Consider the following 20,489-nt stretch of genomic DNA (forward strand, 5'->3'; position numbering starts at 1 on the left):
GCGTAATTACACTTGGTAGTGGTGGAGGCGCCCAGTGCCCGGTGCGTATCTGCTGGGAAAATAGATTTTCTCCTTCCCGGGGGCAGAGATTTTTTCTTCTCTTTTCTTTGCTCTCTCTCTCTCTCGCTCTCTCTCTCTCTCGCTCTCTCTCTCTCTTCATTTCAAACATCACCAGATACACCTTTCGGAGCATCTTCATTTGATTCGACTCCATTCCATTCTTCCCTTCCCACGTGCTGCTACCTTCGGCCGGGATAGTAAAAATAGAGCACGGGAGTTATTTGTTTATTTGTCCATTTAATGGTTCGAGTATCTTTCCCAGGGTAGCGGGTGTTTTGTGTATCGAAGTTCATTCTACCGGAGAGGGAAAGAAGCCCACACGCTCATCTTCATGTTTGCACAGATTGAATCGCAAACATTCCCACACAAACACGCCAACACACGTGTGTGCAGGCGACCGTGCAAGCGAATGAAATTAAACATATTTAGAGAAGAACACATTTGCCGCTCACTGTGTGTGTGTGTTGGGTGTTGTAGCATGTTTACTTCGGTTGCACTTGGACTTGGAGATGATAGATGGTCACCGTTCGGCTGGGTTGAAGAGACAAGACAGAACGATAAACAGGCGGGAAGAGTGGGAACTAAACATGAAGCTAGTGCATTTGAAATGTGTGAAATACGAGTGGTGAGACGAGGCAGGGTGGAATAGTTTGGCCATTCCGTGTCATAAAACATCAGAAGTCCGGTCCACTGCAAAGGAAGGGATGGAACGGGCAGTTCAGCATGAGCAAGCACCACTGTCCGTGACGGGTCGGAATTGCCGCGTGAAGCATATTCTACCTTCTAGCCGCGCTAGCCCCCGGGGCGGAGAAACGGGGTTCGCTAGAAAACGATCAGCCCGGCAGACGGCTGGCAGGATGATTGTCAATCTGTTCCCGAGCGAGGTAAAAGGTGGACCGTGTCGTAATCGTGAAATCGTGCAACATTGTACGTGAACGTGATGCAATCGAAAGTGGGCAAAGTGTGTTTGTTGCTAAATCGCTTACGGTTAGTGCTGGAGATAGAATAGAGTGAGATTGAATTCAGCCATGGGTAGTGTCCGAAGAAGGCTATTTATAAATGGTTTAAGAGGAACAAATTGAAAATGTTTTCCATGGTGAAAGAAGAAGCATTCAATTTTACGTTAAAGTGTTAAACTGTTTCAACGATTATTCAATGATTTCGTGTATAAATTTAGTTAAACAGCTAATGTTGATTTGAAAAGTAATTGAAAAGTTCGCTTAACTATGTTATGACGTCATACAGTTCATTGTTTTATTTGCAGCAAACGGTGGCCGCTGAAATCCGTCAACCAAACTGTCCTGCACGCCAACATATTTCAATTTATTATACCACAACCACACCGAAACACACACACACACACACACACACACACACACACACACACACACACACACACACACACACACACACATACCAACACGGGGCACGATTTTCTTCTCGATGGCCCCGCAATCATCATAATAGCGGGGACATAAAAATATCCATTTCTTGCTCATCCCGTGCAGGTCGGTCGCGGCGAGTAGCCCCTTTTGCACGACGAGGCCCGCGAACCATTTTCGTTTGGATCGTTGACAAAAGTCACCCGCCCTGCCTAGACGGATTTGTTTTTTTTTTTGCTTACTTGCTCTACTCGCACTGCACCGCACTATTTTCAGCTCCATCATTCAAATCGCGAGTAAAATAGTAAACCCAACCGAATGGCAGCAAAGGTATAATAGGAATGAGGCAGGAAAAAACGAAGCAAAAACGCACAAGAACGTACCATTATGTCGTCCCACCCGAACGAGAAGGTAGAAGGGAAAACGGTGCGACTGTCCCATTTCGGGGCATCATAAAAATCGCATTCACACGCACAGTACCTTCCCAGCTTTCTACACAATCCAGCAAAAAAAAAAAAACGGCACACCAACCAACACACACGTGTGCGTTCAGCCGTCGGCGTGTGCGTTCCGCTGCTCAACAGCACGGCCATAAAATCGTTATCAGAAATAAATTGCGTGCAATGTTCAAACTTTATTTTTTACGATTATGTTCGCGGGACGGTGTGCGCACACATTATGCGGTGAATGGTGTACGGGCAGTGGCAGTGAAGGGCAACCGAAACGAATACACGTTGGGCTTCGAACTGCAACCGAAAGCTGACAGTGTAAACCGCAAAGTATGCAAGTATGAGTAGGAGTTTATCATTTGGTGTGGTGCCCGGGTGGTGTTTTTTTAAGACTTTGAAGCGCCCATCCGTTCAGCTTACACGATTTGGGTTGGGTAACGTTTAGGTTGTGAAACGCTCATCTCTCCCACCGTAACCCGATAGCATGTCCCACTGTACCGCCCTTCTAGAAGATTACAAGACTCACAGGTGTGTGGTTGTGTTTGTGTACATTTTATTAGGTTGGTTTGGCTTATGCTGCTACCTTTTGCTTGCTCTGAAGGTAGATTTTCCGTCGGCCACATTGTACGGTAGCTTGGCAGCATAAAAAAAAGGAATCATCACAAACCCCTGACAAGCAAGATGAACCTTGGAGGGCTCAGTTTGTGCTGCCGAAAAGTAGCTTCACTGACGTTACGACTCCGAATGATGCCAACTCCAAGCACCACTGCACAGTGACGCTCAAACCGGCAAAGCAGTGTGCGCACAATCTCATCGCTGCCGGAAGCCAGAAGCAACATGATGACATAAAAATCCGTCCCATTCCCTTCACAGCACACAGACACTCGGGCACACGCAAGGTATGTCCATAATTACGCGCCTCCAGCATCAAACGGTCGTGCATGGAATAAAAAAACGACAGAGCGAAACGTTGAAGGCAGCATTTCGCCCCAACAGCTGCTGCTTTGGATAAATCGATTCGTGTACGGAGCAAAAGCGAAGAATAAAAACCGCGCATTGTCTCCTTCGCATCACGGCAGAAATAGCGCTGGATGGCTTTTGATCCAGGGCCAGTGCCTGTATCGCAAAGCGCTTAAAAGTATTTAACACAATCAACTCCCGATGCCTGCCAGTGACGGATAAGCATTTGATGTTTTTTTTATTTATTCGTTCATTCCGCTTCATGTACAGTTAATTTTTGTCCCCGTTTTGCCGTTGTACCGGAGTTCGCCCCAGTGAACGATGCGCACGGTTAATGGTGCGTGTCGTACGTGAAAAGCCAACGCAATTAAGCGTCCGGGGGCTTCGATTGGCTCCCGAAAAACCCGATGAATAATGAAATTTCACTACACAGTTGTTGTAGTGTTGCTTTCTTTTAATGTTTTAAACACCATTTACAGGCCACCCGGAAATACAGGCGAGCGGCCGTGGTTTTTGGACGGGGCAGACAAGCAGGCCTTTCTTTATTGTGGCGTGACAGGCACTATTATCGATGCCCAAAACAGCGGCCTTGGGAAATTAAAGCGCACGTTTTTAGCGCTCCAAAAAAGGCCCACCGTAGCCGACGGTCACACATGCGGCTGTCCGGCTAATTGTTTATGAAACATTGACACGCGATCGGTGTGCCTGTGGGGAGTGGGAATTGAGGGTTTTTTGTTCCTTTGGTTCCGTTTTGGGACTTTCACCACCACCAAGGATAGACCATTTTCACCTTGAAAGTAATGGTTTTATTTGTCGGGGTGAAACTTGTCCGTTTTATCAGCAGCAAGCGCCACCAACAGGTGTTGGAATAATTTAATTAGGCGAGTGTGATGTTCTGAACACAAAAAAAGGATCTATTATTAAAAATCATGGCCAAACATGTTTCATATCAAAATAAAAACTGCTTTAACTTTTACCTACAGAGTACAATTGTTAAGAAATATCGCATTAAAAGGCAAAGACAGTAAATAACTTAAATTTGTACAGCAAATTGCATACTTTTAGGCGTTTTAGGGCAAATATCTTATCTCTTTATTTTGATATTGATATTGCAGCGTGCAAGGATCTATCTGAGCTGAACGACTTTAAGAATAAGCAGCAGTACGATTCAATTCCCCCTTTGTTACCCGCACAATGGTCATGACTATGATCTCTTGCCACATTCGCACTGCAGCTTGCACGACGCACACGTCGACCGACGTCGCTGGTGTTGCTGTTGATGAAATGTGAGAGCAACGTGCGCTCAGCTCTATTTGCTTTCGTTCGCTTTTTTCCCTTCTTCATCTCTTTTTTTTTACTGCTTCTCCCGCTCCATCTCCATTTAACCATGATCATTTAGCCTGGCACCAGCTGGCACCGCCAGATTGTACGGCACTGGCTTTTTTACCAGTTCTTTTTCAGTGTGTGTGTGTGTGAGTGTGCGTTATCTGCTGAGCTTTTAATTCGCACCATTCGACCGCCCCGGCAGGCCCCACTGTCCGCAGTGTTATTAAACATTCAGCAGGAACAATCACTCCACGCACACTTCCAGCCAGAGCGCGCGTCAGTTTTGTGTCCGTTTGGGGAAAGCAATCTTGAGAAAGGGGGGCGCATTGTGTTTTTTCCCTCCTTTTTCTTTGCCTTTTCCCATCACTCCCCGTCACTCTCACACCTGTCAGGGAAGGAAAATATGGTGTGTAGCTTTCACCGTTCTTGTGGCCAGTGTTCTCTTGTCGGGGCAGCGACTGCTGTTGGTTTGCAAGCGTTGAGGGCGCTTTGCACAGAACGGTTGCGTTTGCAGCGCACGGTTCGCAGGAAGACGGTGTCCTGGAGGGTTGGTTGGATTTGATTTATCCTTCTCCTGCACCATCCTTGCACCAAACTTTTGGGCTACACTTCCGGGACACGCACCGGCACACCCAGGATTCAGATTGACAGGTGCATTATGCGACACGCGCGGGACAGCGTAATAATGTTGCTGAGCGGGCTTTCATTTAGTCACGGATGGGTCTCATCGCATCTTATCTTGTAGCGTTTAATGAATCTGGACTGTAGGAAGACCAAGTTGGTTAGTATGCAAATTGTGTTCTGCTCAGTGCAGATGTGTTTAAGACAGCGACGGTGCACAATGGAAAGACAGCGAGCAGCGCTGGGCGCATTTTGCGACGTTGAAAGCTTCTTGAAGTGACATTTCTTAAAGCACGCAAGCACAAAGTTTGTAATGAATAAAAATCTAGCACGAATGTAATTAAGTTACACACACACACACACACACACACACACACACACACACACACACACACACACACACACACACACACCGACGAAAAGGTGAAAATAATTCAACTAGCTCCAAACGAACCATTCATTTGCCTGTGCATAGCTGCTGCCTCATTCATCCATCTTTTCCAAGCAGCGTAATGACTGTAATCATGTTAAGATCCCCTTTTGCTTCAACTGATCCTTCTCACTCGCCCCGGAAAACAATCTGCGAATGAGTGGTTGTGAATGTGAGTGGTGAAAAGTTCGCCATGCAGAGCCCCAAACCAGGAGTGGCAAATGCAAATGCACTGAAACGGAGCCTTCGTATGTGTTGGATTGAAATATGTTTGCAAGCTGTTTGCCGGCAGTGGGTAGGAAACGCTTCCAAGTTTGTTAGCAGAATTCATTAACGGTTTGTCAGTAACAGAGCGCCCGGAAGGTGTTGTGCTGCTGAGGAGAGTCTTCATTTTCATGTGTACGTGAGAGAGGAAAAACAGAACGACTACAATAAATTCTGTACAAAATAAAATGAAACCACTCTCCACACGCAGACGAGTGATAATAAATGTCCGCGCCCAACTATCTGCACAATGTGATGCATTTACTTTTTTTTTCTCCTTCCGACTCTTCCACCAGCCTCGGCAGCGCCAGCTTTCGCCAAACCGCATACCATCGCAATGGCTGTCGCGCTCCGTGCAGAACTTCATCCGACACACCACCGTGTGCAGTACATGCAGCTTAGTTTTGCATTCCACTCGCAGGAGCGATATGCAACGGGGGTTCGGTTCGGTTGGCTACGGTTGAACGATCACACACATACCTTCGGTTCGGGTTGGGTGCTGCACGCAACGATGCACATGCAAACTCGCACCGGGGCACTGAGTATTTGCATCAGGTTTCACGGCTGTGGTGCAAACAGCAGGCCATCGAGGGGGAGGGTTCTGTACAGCGGTACGGTTTGCTGCATTCAACAGTGCTCCCAGTCGGCCCCCTGATTAATGGGTATTAGAATGTTGGGCGGCATTTGAACGGTAGCATACAGGACATTTTTCGCCATTTTTTGTTGTAATGGATTTGTGTTTTTTTTCTATTACGATTATAGCAATGGCTTCTGGGTTGGCCCTGCCCTGCAAATGGGTTCTTCCATTGCGTTTATTTTTGTTGCTGTCCAAGCACGTTGACTTTGTGCTTTTGAATTTGTACAATCACTTCTCGGTCGTTCCCTTTTGTGTTTGCTTCCTGGAGGCGCTTTCCAAAATGAAATCCCTCTCTTGCTCCTTTTTTGTGTCCATTTCTTTACTCTTTCAAAAGCACACACACACAGCATGAGCAACATGTGCGTTGAGTTGTGATGTGATATGGTGCAGGTTGTTCCAATCGCCCGAAGCGGTCCGGCGGAGGCTAGACAACCAGAAATGAAAATGGGCATGTAAACAAACAGAAGTCCGGAGTTTTTGATGTGAAATGAAAAAGAGATTTGTTTCCCCTCCGGGGTGGGTTGGAGCCCCAAACTAGAGGAAAGGTGGTCCATGTTTTTGGGGGTACAAAGCTGTGTGCTTCACCAAATTCATGTAATCCCTGCTTCATGATGGTTGTTGCTATGGAAAGATTTGTGCTGTGAGATGAATTTGGCTCGCTGAAGCGAAGTTAAGCAGGATTTTAGAGCCGTTTTGTAATAAGCCTCTAAAAAGCGTGCTTATTCCACGAAAAGCATGTTATAGCAGAGCTTTAGTTTTGAAGTATCCGACATATTTTGTATAACATCGTCATAAAATACCTCATCAAATGGTACCAAACGTCCCAAAACCGTCACAAATTGCACCGCAAACATCGTGCGCTATCATTCAATTAATTGTGCCTGCCTGCGCACTGATATACTGTTCCCCGCTGACACACAAAAATCCACTCTCAGCACGTGCCATGTAGTATTATTTTCAATTTATGTCGTTGAGCCTCCGTTCCGATTCCGAGGGTTTGTGGTTCCTCTTTTGCTGATTGCCATTTGCGAGCAAAGGTTGTATTTTCCTTCATCTTTCACTCTCTCGCTACCAGTCACAGCAAGCCTCAAAAATAAAAAAACCTTATACTACGAGCCGAAAAGAGTTTGTCTTACTTTTCACCCATTACTTCCCGACCAGGATCCGACGTACGCGCGCTGGGAATCGTAAAATCAATATTCCTCCCGTACACCGAGCGGAGTGGAGCGGCGCATTCGTAACGAAACCGCGGCTGGAGGTCAAACCCGCTCGCTTCCCGATCCCGGAAAAGCCCAACCGCCTTTACTTTAGCCGGCATTTTTGTGCTGTAATTTTGCCACCCCATCTCCGCCTTCTCGAGTTCGCTTCCCACCCGAGAGGATGCTCGGTACGAAACGCCTCGATTTCGGGCTTCCCGCCCGCGCGAATGGTGTGCGTTGGCTGGCGGGCGTAGAAACACAGAAAAGCTTTTTCCACAGTGAAGTGAGGAAAGTGGAGCAGAGAAAAAGTGTGAGAGAGAGAGAGAGACTGAGAGAGTAGGATGGTATAATCTCCCTTACTTTCTTGGTGTGGTGCTGCTGTTCGCTTGGTACACGACCACATCGTGTAATGGCGAATGTGTGTGCGGTACGGTTCGCGGTGGTGGCGGAAAAAAGGCGTGCGTTGGAAGGCTGATTTGTTTAATCGACATACACATTCGCACATTCGTACACACCATTACAATCTCAGGCGAACTTGTGTGTACTCAACCACAAACACACACACACACACACACACACACACACACACACACACACACACACACACACACACACACACACACACACACACACACACACAACCACACACACACAAGCGCGTGCAGAAGGATTCAAAGACCAGCATGTGACCTATGAAATGCACTCGAGCAAAGAAATGGAGCTTTGGAGCATTCGCAAGACATCAACAGTCATTCAATTTCACACACACACACACACACCCTTTCCACTTGAGTGCACAGCATTGCTGTTCGTGTTTTGCAATCAACCCCTAGCTGCAATAATTCACTTTTGCCGAGCAAATTAAAATGCAATTTGTTCACCCCTCTTGAAGCTGGAGAGCTTTTTTTTTCGTTCGAACTTTTCCCCGAACCTGACATCTGATGCGTATTGTGCCAGTGTGACAACGGGTGCCGGTGCAAATGGTGGTAAAAAGGGAGTCCCACTATCACTTGGCTAAAGAAGCGATCTTTTGCCTTGGGGTTAAGGCAACTGGGTTGTGCTTTTTAGGATGCGAACGATGACGAAGATTAAGCGACCTTACCAATGAAGTGGGTTTAATGCTTCATTGCAGAAGGGTTGTCGGGATTTGGGCCGGGAATTAGTTTATAAATTGAACTCGTTCTCGTCGTTCGTTTGGGTGGGTTTCGACGTCACCGTTTAGACTCGGCACGGATTGGTGCTTTGAGCTTTATTCTTAACTGGAGCTGGGAGTTTATGAGTGGAAATGAATTAATACTACAGACTCAAGTGACAGATGTATAGAATGGAGCTTTGGAAAGTAAGGATTAGTGGAAAAAGGAAATGGATCATTAAGCGATTGTGGGTGTCACACAGAGGAACCCCAGGAATAAGTATTACCTTATTTCAAACTTTGATGATAATAAGTTAAGATTTTTGGTGATTTAAATTAGCAAAACATATTAAATGTCAGTTGAAACAAATGCCAAATTTAACAACATTATTAATACATCCTCAAGCCGGTCCTGATGTAACGCCTTGTTTATTTTCTCCCACGCCAGTGATGCCACCACGCAACGGGGAAAGTTTCACACGAGCAAGCTATTTTGGTGCCTGACTCGGTAGATAGTTAGTTAATGCCCTTCTGGGTAGTGATAAAATTGAAATGTTCCAAAATAGAACCACCTGTAGCGGGAGGGTTAATGGTCGCAAGCCACACGTGCACGCAATCCCGCGGAACCTTAAACCGTATCTCTTACTCATATGCTACCGCCTCAATATTGTTCCTTGAGTTGTCAATTTTGGGCGTTAAAATTAGAATGAATAAAGATTTTTCTCTGAAGTTTGCATTGATCAGAGGAATGATTATTACGTTTAATTTATTTCGAGTTAATTCATTATTCCATTTCATCTAGAAAGGGCACCAAATATGCCAACAAACACAGCACCGTCGCCCCAAAGGGAGCTGTCATAAATACCAAGCCGAGCGAGAGAAGAAGCTGGTCCACCGTCCACCTAGCAACAGGAGCGGGCCCGTTCTATCGGTAAAATCGATTTTATCGATCCAATTCCAGTAGGGTCCTTGCGTGGGGTCGTCCTTGTTCGAGGCACAGTACACCACTCTTCGCACCGCAAACACGCGCGCGCGTTGTGGGAGACTCCCGCCCTGTGGTCAACCGTACAACACCACAACGGTCACCAGTGCGCCCTGTTTTACACCAGTACCGTTGATTAAAACCACTAACTATTGGTTCACTGCACTGCTTCCGTCCGGCTCACTCTCCTTCCGCTCTCTTCCCGGGCGGTCGTACATTAAATTTGGCTGTGTGCTGTGTAAGATAATGCGAATACATTATTTAAAGCCTTACCTTCGTACATTGCTTCCACGCTGGGGGGTGTACCCCTAATGGCCTCCGGCGACCTTCAACGACACGCAACACACACACACACACACAAACTAGCTGGCTTGTTTGGCCGCGCCGTACGCAGTAAGACAGGATTTCCGTTCCGTCACGAAGCAAATGAAGGGAAAAAACTCGTGGAGGACCCTTTTTTGTTTAGCAACCGAATGGCGTCTTGACTCGGCGGTGATGTCGAAAGCACTCCAGGATTCACCTCCACGACAGGCTTTCACTACTTGCGACGCACACGCACACGACGCCACACCATCCAACACACACCCACTTGATGGTAGTGTCACTTCAGCCAGTACACAGCACAACTCGCAGCAGCGTACATTCTTGGAGGTCGCAGCACGAGAAAAGGAAAGCAGACAAAACTGGGCGCTTTATTGCTTTAGACCACCTCCAAAAAAAAAAAAAAAAGAAATCAACAACAACCGCGGGGTCACACACTGATCAGATACGAAGCGCTTCAACCATTTGCAGCACGTAATGCCGGCCCGGCCGGTGCTGGTGGTGCTGGTGGTGGTGTAGGCGACACCGATCGATTACCATTTTCACCGTCATTTCTTTTACGGACGACACATTTTTTCTACACTTTATTTTCCACTTTTTACACCAGCCCGGAGCGAGCTTTCGGGCTGCAAACAAGCTGCAAGCGCGCACAGGCTCTTACATCCTTCAGGGAATTATTATGAACACGTACACACACACACACACACGCGTGCGGTGGTGCTATTGCGAGAGGAAAAAATGGGAATGGGAGGCGAAAAATGGATCACATGTTGTAAAATTATGAAAACACTCATACGCGTGCACACGCACAAACACACACACACTATATTGAATGTTGCCTTCGAAAGGGAAGGTCAGGCTGTTTATTTTCTCCTACCCAATGTCATTATCAACGACCAGTTGAACATGAAGCGGGGTCTTTAATTTGAAGCATAAAACAAAACCTTCGGACGGGTGGCTAATGTTTGCATTTTTTCCTTTTTTCTCCCCCTATTGCGAACGAGCTGCCGTTCGAAGGTTGGGAGGTTTGATTCGATACCTCTTTTCGAGAACGTAACGCCCATTTTCAATCCCTTTTTTCTTCGTTATATTAGAAACATTCAATTAGGGAGGCCCTTAAAGGAGCTCTTTGAAAAAGACATAAAATTAAACAAAAATGAAAAGCAAACCGTACCACAAGCGTGTGGACGGGTTTGGGAGAAAAGAAAAGCGAGTTTTGATTGAATCGTTTTTTTTTAACTTGCCTTGCCCCTTGGAAACGAGTGTCACAGCAAACCCTGCTGAAGGGGTTCTATTTGTTGAGGGTTTTATTTGCTCCGGTTGCTGTTGAAGCATAATTTCGGGGGGGGGGGGGGCGCTCGTTTAGTCAAAAACCTCCCGAAGAAGAAAACGAATGGAAACCCCCGTTACTTAAAAATAACTTCACGCTCTCCACGCGCGTTGCAAATGTCTTCACGATCAAAGGGCTGGTGCAAAGGAATGTACAAAGGCGACAGACAGAGGCTCCAAACAATGCCCGTTTGTAAGGAGTGTTTGCGTCTGTTTAAACTATACTTGAAAACTCCCGGTTGGCAATTGTTTTCCAGACGAAAGCAGCCGCCTGCCTGCCAGAAGAGGCTTACCCGACACCGAAGTCTCCCCATCCCTCAGTCTGCAAAAAAAAGGGACGTCCCAGTGGGACAGTGGGCGAGCGAGTTCTTCCTCTACCATTGCCTGTACTGTGCTGTTACAGTACACACGCACACACGAAACACGCTGCTAGACCGCTACTACCACCGTCAGCACCATTACCATTAGTAGTGTCTACCTTTACTATAGACCCGTAATGGAGTGAGGTGGGTGGTCTACACCTGCCCTCCCCCAACACCCACACGCACACGCACACACACACTTGCTCTACCCTTTTAATAAAGGACATGGATTCTTTCCGTGGAACTTACAGGCACACACACAAAAAAGGATACACTAACACACAAGCACAGATACACTTTTGGTCGTTCGCACTCAAGCACGTGTGCAACCGTGCCCCGTCCACTGGTCCACCCACGGACAAACACACACAGACGCACGCACACACCTACACAGGCACACGAAGGTCCTCGACGGGTATGGCAGAGAACACCGTCCCTTGGCGGACGCTAAACGGACGTTCCGAAGCAACTGCGAAGGAATCGAACGACGTCTCGATTGCTACTGAAAAGTGGCGCCGCTCGGCAGGCACGATCTCGGCTCACGGCGTTGAAATCAACGGTTTCGTCGACTTTGCTGAGTTTACTACGGTGGGTTGCGCAGGGTTGTCAAACATTGGAAAGAGTGGAGTGGAAGGTTTTCGTGTTGTTTTAGGCCTCTTTTTCATGTTCGTGTTAACAACAGTCTCATTTAATTTCATCTTATTTCAAAATAATGAAGATATTTTTTCTTCAATTTATAGTTCGTTACGTAGAATAAAAATTTAATAAAATAAATGTCTAGGTTTTGTCAATGCCGTCCTATATATTACTCGATTTCTCTGAACTTTTCAACTTATATAACAAATTCATATTATTACATAATGTTAAATATTATTAAATAAAATTGAATAAAATAACATTGATTCAATCTAATGCAAGCTGAACGAAATTAAAAAGAAATAAATAATTGTTACTAATTTTCTCATGGTAATCACTTTTGTTGTTTTGATTTAAACTGATCTCTATAATCAGATTGCTTTATGCTCAATGTTTGAACCACCTGCACTAACAGTGCATTTAATATTGCAGAGATTTTCTAAAGAGAGAGAGAGAGCGAGCGAGAATGAGCGAACTGAAACTGCCTTTCAGGCCGTGAGTTGTTGAAAATCGACGAAAATAATCCACCAACGGTAGCGAGAGCATGAATCGACGAAGAGAAGGTGCTGCTCTCCGTCGACCCGCTACACGTTCTCCAATGTTATGAAAGCGTTACATACAAACCGACCGTGAGCGCACGAGAGACGACCGCTCTAGTGTGAAGCAACATTAACCAGAGCTTGTGGAGAATGTGTACAAGTGAACCAAAAAAAAATGATAATAAAACTACACTTCCTACACCGCCGCCACGATGCGGGAGTAATCGCGAGCGAACTGGAGCGATGTGTGAAAATGAGCCGGGATAAACAAGAGAGCGTCCAAAATGTCCGTAGTAATAACGCCACTAGCGTAACCGCTACCAGGCAGCTGCTCGCGGGCGGGGAAAACGGACGCGCTGGGAAGGATATCAACCCGCGCCTACCGCACACAAAACTTCCCGGTTGGTGACTGGTGTGTCTGTGTGTATGTGCGCTTTTTTTCGCGATGGAAATACATTGTTACATTAAGTACTGACTCTGCTCGGGTAGGAAGAAGCTGGCTGTAGAGGTGGGTGGAGAACATCAAAAGAAGAGAGCGAACACTCTGCCCGAAAAGGAAAACTCTCTTTCTCTTCCATCGCGGCGCGTCGCGAGAAGGAAAAATCGGTACGAAACATTACACGAGAGCGGTGGCTTGATGTATTTCGGCGTAAGGGATTGTTATGTGTGTGTGTGTGTGTGTGTGTGGGTGTGGGTGTGCGATTTTTTGTGCGTTGGTTTCGTTCTTCGCCTACACGAAACAAAAGACTTTCGGTGGGGCGCTCTTTTTTTTTTGTTGTTGCTGTATGAGACGGAGGGCGTGTAACTGACGCTGGAATTTAGATCCCGTGGCCCGTCCGTCTTGGTGGCACACAAAGAGAAAATTTGCTCAACAGATAGCGCGCTTGGGATGGAAAGAATGCCGAGCGGGTTTTTGCGTTTGTTTCGTTTTGTGTTGCTTTTTTTTTGTTTTCTAATGTAACTAGCAGGAAGTGTCATAAGTTTGGCACACTTTTCAACAATGTTTGTGTGCGGTCGGAAAATATTTACTTTCATGCTAGGCCTGTTTTGTCTGTGTCCTTGCAGTGAAAGTTGGCAGCAAAGCGCAAACTTCCGTTTTCCGCTAACTGGGACGTGCATAACACTCGAACGAGCGTTGAAGGTTGGCATGGCACGATGAAACAAAGCGCTCAACTGTTGCAAACCGTTTTAATTACTATGTATTCACATTGTTTTTAATTGTGAAAATTGCTATGTAACCAAATGGCAGTTGAAGGGCTGAAGGTTCTATCAAAATCAATAATAAATGCTTCATTACGGATATCTTCGCTCAACAAGTGAGCTCTTCATCAGAAATGCTTTCCAAGAAGTATACAAACACTTCTAATTATAATAAAACCTACTGCCCTTGACCCTTCAATCCTTTCGAGCGTGTTGAATGAACGTTTGTGATCTACAGGCTTACGCTAACCAGCTCTTCTGCATGCATATCCAAAATCAACTAGCAAATAGCCACTTACCTCGAGCTGAGCCACCCTTGACTTTGGCCATCTCGTCGTTGAGAGCTAGAGAGAGCGACAAAAAACGAGCGGAAAAACAACTTTCCGGTAATGATTTATTTTTGGCTCACCTGTTTCCCGTGGCCAATAAGCCACCGTTACGTTTGCTTTCAACAACACACTTGGGTGTGTGTGTGTGTACTTCCAAACAAGCCACCCGCCCGGAGAAAACGACCTCCATGCACGCGCTCGTCACACTCGCTGGAAAATGAAAACCACCTGCCCTACTATCCACCAGGAAATGGTTCATTTTGAAAACCGGTCCCGATTCCGCCACACGGAGTTTCCGGAACTCCCCGGTTCCGGCTCGCACGACGATGGCTTTGGGTTGAGATTTATTACGGCCGTCCCCGTCGGCGCAAGATTTATTGGGACAGGTCCTGCTTTGGCTTCGGTGCGGCTTCACCAAACGCGAGGGAGGAGGCGGAGGAAACCAATTCAATATGGTGACAGCATTGAAAATAATAAAAAAAAACAACAACGTAAGGAAAGAAAGTCATGTTGACACAACAAAGTACACATAAACACACACACATAGACACATATATGGGCTCACACATGGTTACAATGTACACATATCTATACACAGGATCCCGGATGGTGGTAATATTTCTGGCCCGGTGGCCTGGAAAGGGAGTATGACTGTCTGAAGTGTCCTGATTTACACTCATCCTAGGAAACACAAAAAACAACAACACACATTTTAACGAAGGAAAAAAACGAACGGAAAATTTAGTGATTGGAAAATGAGAGCGAAGCGAAGGAGAAAAACAAAACGTCAAGAAGGAGCGGCAGCAGCAGCAACTAACGGCGAACGTGCAACAATTTTCCTTTTCAAACATCTTCCGACAGCTCCGTTCGGGTGGAAAATGTATGGCAATTTGTGTTCCGACGGTTTTGTACCTTTTTTAGTTGTTGTTGTTTTCATCTTCTCTTCTTTCACCAATCCTTCGCAAACTTTAACCTATGTGTGTGTGTTAGTTTGGGTTGTGTTTCTTTGTTTACGGTCGAGGATAGGGATTATTTTTAATAAAATAAGATATACGATAATGGGGATAAAGTGCGCGAAAGCGTGATGGACGCTACGCACCATTTACATCCCCAATGCGCGCACGTGTTACATTCATTTTCACGCCCGTTCTCCCTGTCAGTGTGCTTATCTGTCTCTTGTTTTATAAACCATAAATTTCAGTTCAACCGTTAAAAAAAAACATCCCCTGTAGAAGAATGAAATCCTTTCTCCTGTAGGGAAATGTGTCGACATCCTCTTGAAAGCAGATAATCATCTTTAAGCGCGTCTTAACGATTCGAAGCATTTTGATTGGCAAATTTCTTCCCCCGGCTTGCCCAATCGGTGCTGTAATGTTGAGCTTGCGTAATGTAAATGCCTCCCGGCACGCTCTTAATTTAAATTAAACGAAACGAATCGTCATCGGTTAGGCAGTTCCTTCCCTAAGTTTCCCCTAATGGGGCGGCTGCGGTCCCTAACCTTTTGCGTGAAACGCACTTACGTCGCTAACCTTGCATGCTGCCCTGTCTTTTTTTCTTTCTTTTTTTGTGCACACCAAACGACATTAGATATTAATTCGCGTAGTTCCAATTGCCCTCCAGGGGGAGGGGGAGGGATGTGAGCGCCAGTTCCACGGAAACAGTGAGCCGGACGGAAAATTTGACCCAAAAGTATGGTCAAGGAAATGGTCCGTTTATTGACCTTGGGAGGGCGGGCGAGATAATGTGCTTCCTCATATGTGTGTGTGTGCGTGTGTCTGTTTTACTCTGAGAGTATTTATGTGTGTGTGTGTGTACTCGTGCGATTAGAAAGGCGAACACAGTGTGGGAAAAGAAAAGCTCCCGGCTCACTTTCGGTAAATAATTTATTCCCTCGTGGTACGCTAGCGCCGGGCCCGGGCCGAAGGCTGAATGCTGCTTTATGCCCTTTTTGTGTATTGATGTACCGCTGTGCCCGAACCAAAGCAGCTATTGAAGTGTGTAGGTGTGTGTGTGTGTGTGTGTGTGTGTGTGTGTGTGTGTGTGTGTGTGTGTGTCTGCGTGCGTATCGGTAGACCACTTTCCTCTGTTCAGGCTTTGCCTTCGCGGTTCGGTGGGGCGTTCCGTTCCGCAAAGGAGCAAAACTTTCACGAAAAATTGCTGCGAGGCGGACGAGTGGCGAAGTTCTGCGTCCCGCCCGGACGCTCGCACGCTTCCCTGGAAGGACAATTTTCCCGAGAATGCTGGAATGCGAGAAACAGTTCGAAATTGTTGCTTTAGCTGTTTTTCGTTCTTCGTTCTTTTTGTTACTTAAAAGGGAAGCAAAGATTTGGAGCGTTTTAAAATGTAGAGCATTTTTTGGCAACTAATTCCAGTGTTGCGTGCATTGTAACTGTAAGGAAACAGGGTCGTTCTGGATGAAGAACGATCCTTAAAGTAAAAATCGTTTCATTAAGTTTGTTGGTAAAGAATTGGTAAAGAATCTAAGTATAAATATATTTTTTTCAGCATTACAATCCTGAGTCTATTAATAAGAGTGTCCTTGCGATAACATCTTTCCTTAGCGTCGTATCGTTCAATAATGCCAAAGAGTACAAGATTCTTAACCTTACCAACAAAGAAATCTTTGCAAGAGTATGACTCAGCACACTCTTCAATGCATCCTTCTAAGAACAATTCAGGATTATTTATCTGTCTACAGTGACGCCTCCGAACACAAAAACAAGCAATATCGTTTTCCAGACAGGTTTAAAATTGTCAAACTACACCATCAGCGCTCAACCGATAACAGCTAAGCAAGCTAAAGCTACCTCTTTGTTGTCTCACGTTCAATAGCGACATGATTTCCAAACCAAACAATGGCGTGAGCTCCGTTCGAGTGTTATTACTTTGCACCGGAGCCACGCGACGTTACATTTAAGCTGAAGTTTGGCAGAAAACCCACTACATATCAAGTGGAAAATGAAGCGAAAAATGCGATTTGCACAAATGATTTCGTGTGTGTTTTGGCTTCCAGCGGCACCGTTTTTGCTCAAAGTGCGCCCTTTTGCAGGACGATACACACCGGTTCCGGTTGGGTGGGCGCACTTTACCGTCTTTGCATTGTTGTAAAAGCTTCCGATCCCGAAATCAATATTATTCAATTTTGAACGGATTAGGAAATGTGCGCGTCGGGGGGGGGGGGGGCTTTCTTTGTGGCAGCGAATATTTTTCTGGACCCAGCACCGTGTTGTGGGTGCTGAGGTTGGCCTGTTTTTTCGCTCTGCCGCCTGCTTGCTCATGAGAGATTTATAAGTTCGTAAAGGAGGAGCCCAACACACACACACACACACACTCACACACACACACACACACACACACACACACACACACACACACACACACACACACACACACACACACACAAAATACACGTCCATACCTAATGCGGGTGCGTTTTTCGATCGTACCCCAAAACACAGCATCCTTTCCGTTTTCGACAGTCACACAAAAAAACGCGTACAGCCCGTTTTGTTCGTGACTGGGTGAACACGAAACAAAATGTTTCATCTTGGCGGTTGCGGAAAGAACGGCTGCGCGGCAGACTGCACACAAAAAAGAAGCAGCCACGAAAGCTTGGGCTGATATTTTAGATACTTTACATGCCTCTCGGGGCCTTGCTGAGACGTGTTTTGTAGACGCATCCGTAGAATCGACGACTGTTTTCAGACCTCCACCCACAGCAAGTGGGCTCGAGACGGCTTGTCGCTAAGCGAAGGGAAAGATAGCAATCTACGCCAGGACTTAATTTGATCCTGACGGCTTCAAGCGGCCGCTGAGGCAGGAAAGAGGAAGCAATGTCCTCCTTCTCTTTAATGCTCCTTATAGCTCCCTTTATCCCCCTCTCATACACACACATGGAGTCGCATTTATTTAGCCACTCGATGAAGGCACCGAATGGGTGGAACGGATACACCAGCGACCGTTCGCAACACGCTTTAGCCGTCAAGCTAATCCGTCCCCGCCATTCCCATCACGCGCCGGTAGCAAAGTGTTAAGCTTTATGCAGCGTGTCGCAAAACACATTGACAAGCGCCAATGAGTGCCCACCTGGGAGGTTGGCGCATCGTTGGCACATTCCAGCCGAAACCCATTTCCAGCGCGGCAAATGGACGAAGCGATGAACGACGCCTCAAGGAATTGCTGACTTGAACGATCCTATTGGAATTGATGAAGGTGTTAGGGCAGAAGCAGGAAGGTAAAGGTGTGTACGGCCTAGGTTCGAGTCACTGACATCAAACAATTATTCTTGTAATGAACATTCAGCCGGAAGAACATTCTCAATAGGTTGGTCGATTGGGCTGCATTCACAAGTAATCGATAGCGTGGGTCGTATCTCCGTGTAGGACAATGAAGGTAGATCAATCGCGATACAAAAGGGGTTAACTGTTCACATAACTTACTCTAAACAATACAATAATTTACTGATAAAAGACTTTAATTCTATCAGCAATAATATTTCACAGTGTCAAGAAACTCTGTAACTCAATTTAAAGCCTTTTCTCAAAGCAGAAACCAGTTGAATGTACTTGACCGGCTACCGACATTACTTTACATCCCATTGCCTGCTTTCTCTTGGTTTTCCGCATCTTCCGCATCTGCCTCAGCGGAACTGGGTTATGCAAATAAGCGAATCGACCTTTTGTTTGAGCACAGCTCAAGTGCACAGCTCGTGAAGAGTTCACTGTCAAAGTGGAGAGAGAGAGCGAGTGTGCAAGAGAGCAGAACAAAGCGCACAACACGCCATGCCAGCTCCATCAAAGCACATCCCGGTGAACCTTTTTGTCAATTTGGCTCCGGTTTGCTCTTAATTTCGATCGGAATCGAATTCGTGGCTCATTCGAATGCTAATTCGATCGGTGCTGCTGATTATGCGGAAATATGAACTTAATTTGGAGCGCAAATGGCACGGTGTGCCAAAATGGATGTAAAAGAATACGTTGGAACAGTACCCGGTCCATTGCCTTCTCGGAAGCATTCGTTCACATTCCGGAGCAAACATTGTTTGCTCAAAGCTCCTGGTGGTGTTGGTGGAGGAAAGATTTACCCAACGGCTTATCGAAACACTTACGTGTGTGTGTGCGAGAGTGTGTTTTTGTACACACGCTGAGATTGTATTGACATGTAATGGCTAAACAAATTATAACACTCTCAGATTAGAGTTTATGGTCTTACAAATCACCCGATGGAAGCGAAAATGGCCACTGTATGGGCCCCGGGACCAAATGGATCGATTCTGCCCTCCCCAGTGGACACTCATTTGTGGCTAGCTGATGGCAGCCGCGTGTGGAGTGTGCTGTGCTTTATGGCCTTCATTATCGAGTCTCATAAACATCGCACACGCACACGCCGCCTCGTCGGTTGGTCGCATTTCATTCGGCCAAGTATTTTTCTCCCACAGCTCCAGTGTGTAAGTACGTGTGTTTGTGTGGTGGCGCTGATGCAGAAGGTGGAAAAAAGCATACGTAAAAATTACGCTGCCCGCCGTCGCCGCACACAAGCTCACATTGCTTACCCCAAGCGCTCCAGCCACCAGGCGTCTCCATCGATCACATGCGCAACAATCGTACCGTATCGGGAAGCGGCAAAACATCCAAAAAGAAACACACACACACACACACATACATACAGCCGGATTCGTTTCGTCTCCAAGAAGTCCGATTATGGGAAGCTTCTCCCTCGTTCTCCCCGTGGTCCCCCTCTCCCCAATGCCCTATCGATCCACGATTTATGGTGTGTCGCGCGTTCTTTCACCCACCAAAACCGGCACGTAAGTAGCTCGTAGCCCCCAAACCCAAACGCGCCCCGAAAGGGCAGCGTCTTCAGCTGCACGGTTTCGATCTCTTACTTTTGGCCGTACATGCCTTTACGCTACACCAGGTTCGAGCAGCGAGGGGGTTGGTTTCGCTTCGCTTTCCGTATCCTTCCTTGTCGATTAATTTGCCATCAGTGCCATAAAAGATTCATTACCACCTTGCACCCTTACCGTGCCGCGGGCTCACCATGGCAAACGTGGGTTGGGTAGTGTAGGAGAGTGGCTTTTGTTTTTTTTTTGCTGAAAAGAGGACTTTTTCCTTGCGTTGCCTGTTCTAATGTGCACAAAAAGCGGTAGGGCTTTTTGCTCGCTAGTATCGGTGCTGTGTCGCAATGCGACTTCTTTTGTTATTTTATCGTTGAAGCTGAGGGTGTAGGGAAAGGGGGACGAGGCGAAAGGATCAAGGTCGGATTAGTGTAACGCAGAAATTGCATGAATTTAAGCGCATTCCTTCTTGATTCGCGCAGAATCGATCGAAGC

General features: G+C 46.4%; 1 protein-coding gene across 9 annotated transcripts in view; it reads right to left on the bottom strand.

Annotated features, from left to right (window-relative positions):
• LOC121595635 (potassium voltage-gated channel protein Shaw-like) overlaps positions 1-11,946 on the bottom strand; it is a 67,069-nt gene extending 55,123 nt beyond the window's left edge. For 3 of the 9 annotated variants that reach the window (XR_006005196.1, XM_041919746.1, XM_041919738.1), the window contains exons 1-2: positions 11,704-11,946; positions 9,716-10,151 (exon numbers count right to left, since the gene is read on the bottom strand). The gene's annotated coding sequence lies outside the window, so the exon portion shown is untranslated. The remainder of the gene's footprint in view (positions 1-9,715; positions 10,152-11,703) is intronic. The other 6 variants (XM_041919744.1, XM_041919743.1, XM_041919745.1 and 3 more) reach the window with 6 other exon arrangements.
• Between the last annotated feature and the right edge of the window lie 8,543 nt (positions 11,947-20,489).

The sequence above is a fragment of the Anopheles merus genome, chromosome 3R, assembly GCF_017562075.2.
Source record: "Anopheles merus strain MAF chromosome 3R, AmerM5.1, whole genome shotgun sequence".
Taxonomy (NCBI): domain Eukaryota; kingdom Metazoa; phylum Arthropoda; class Insecta; order Diptera; family Culicidae; genus Anopheles; species Anopheles merus.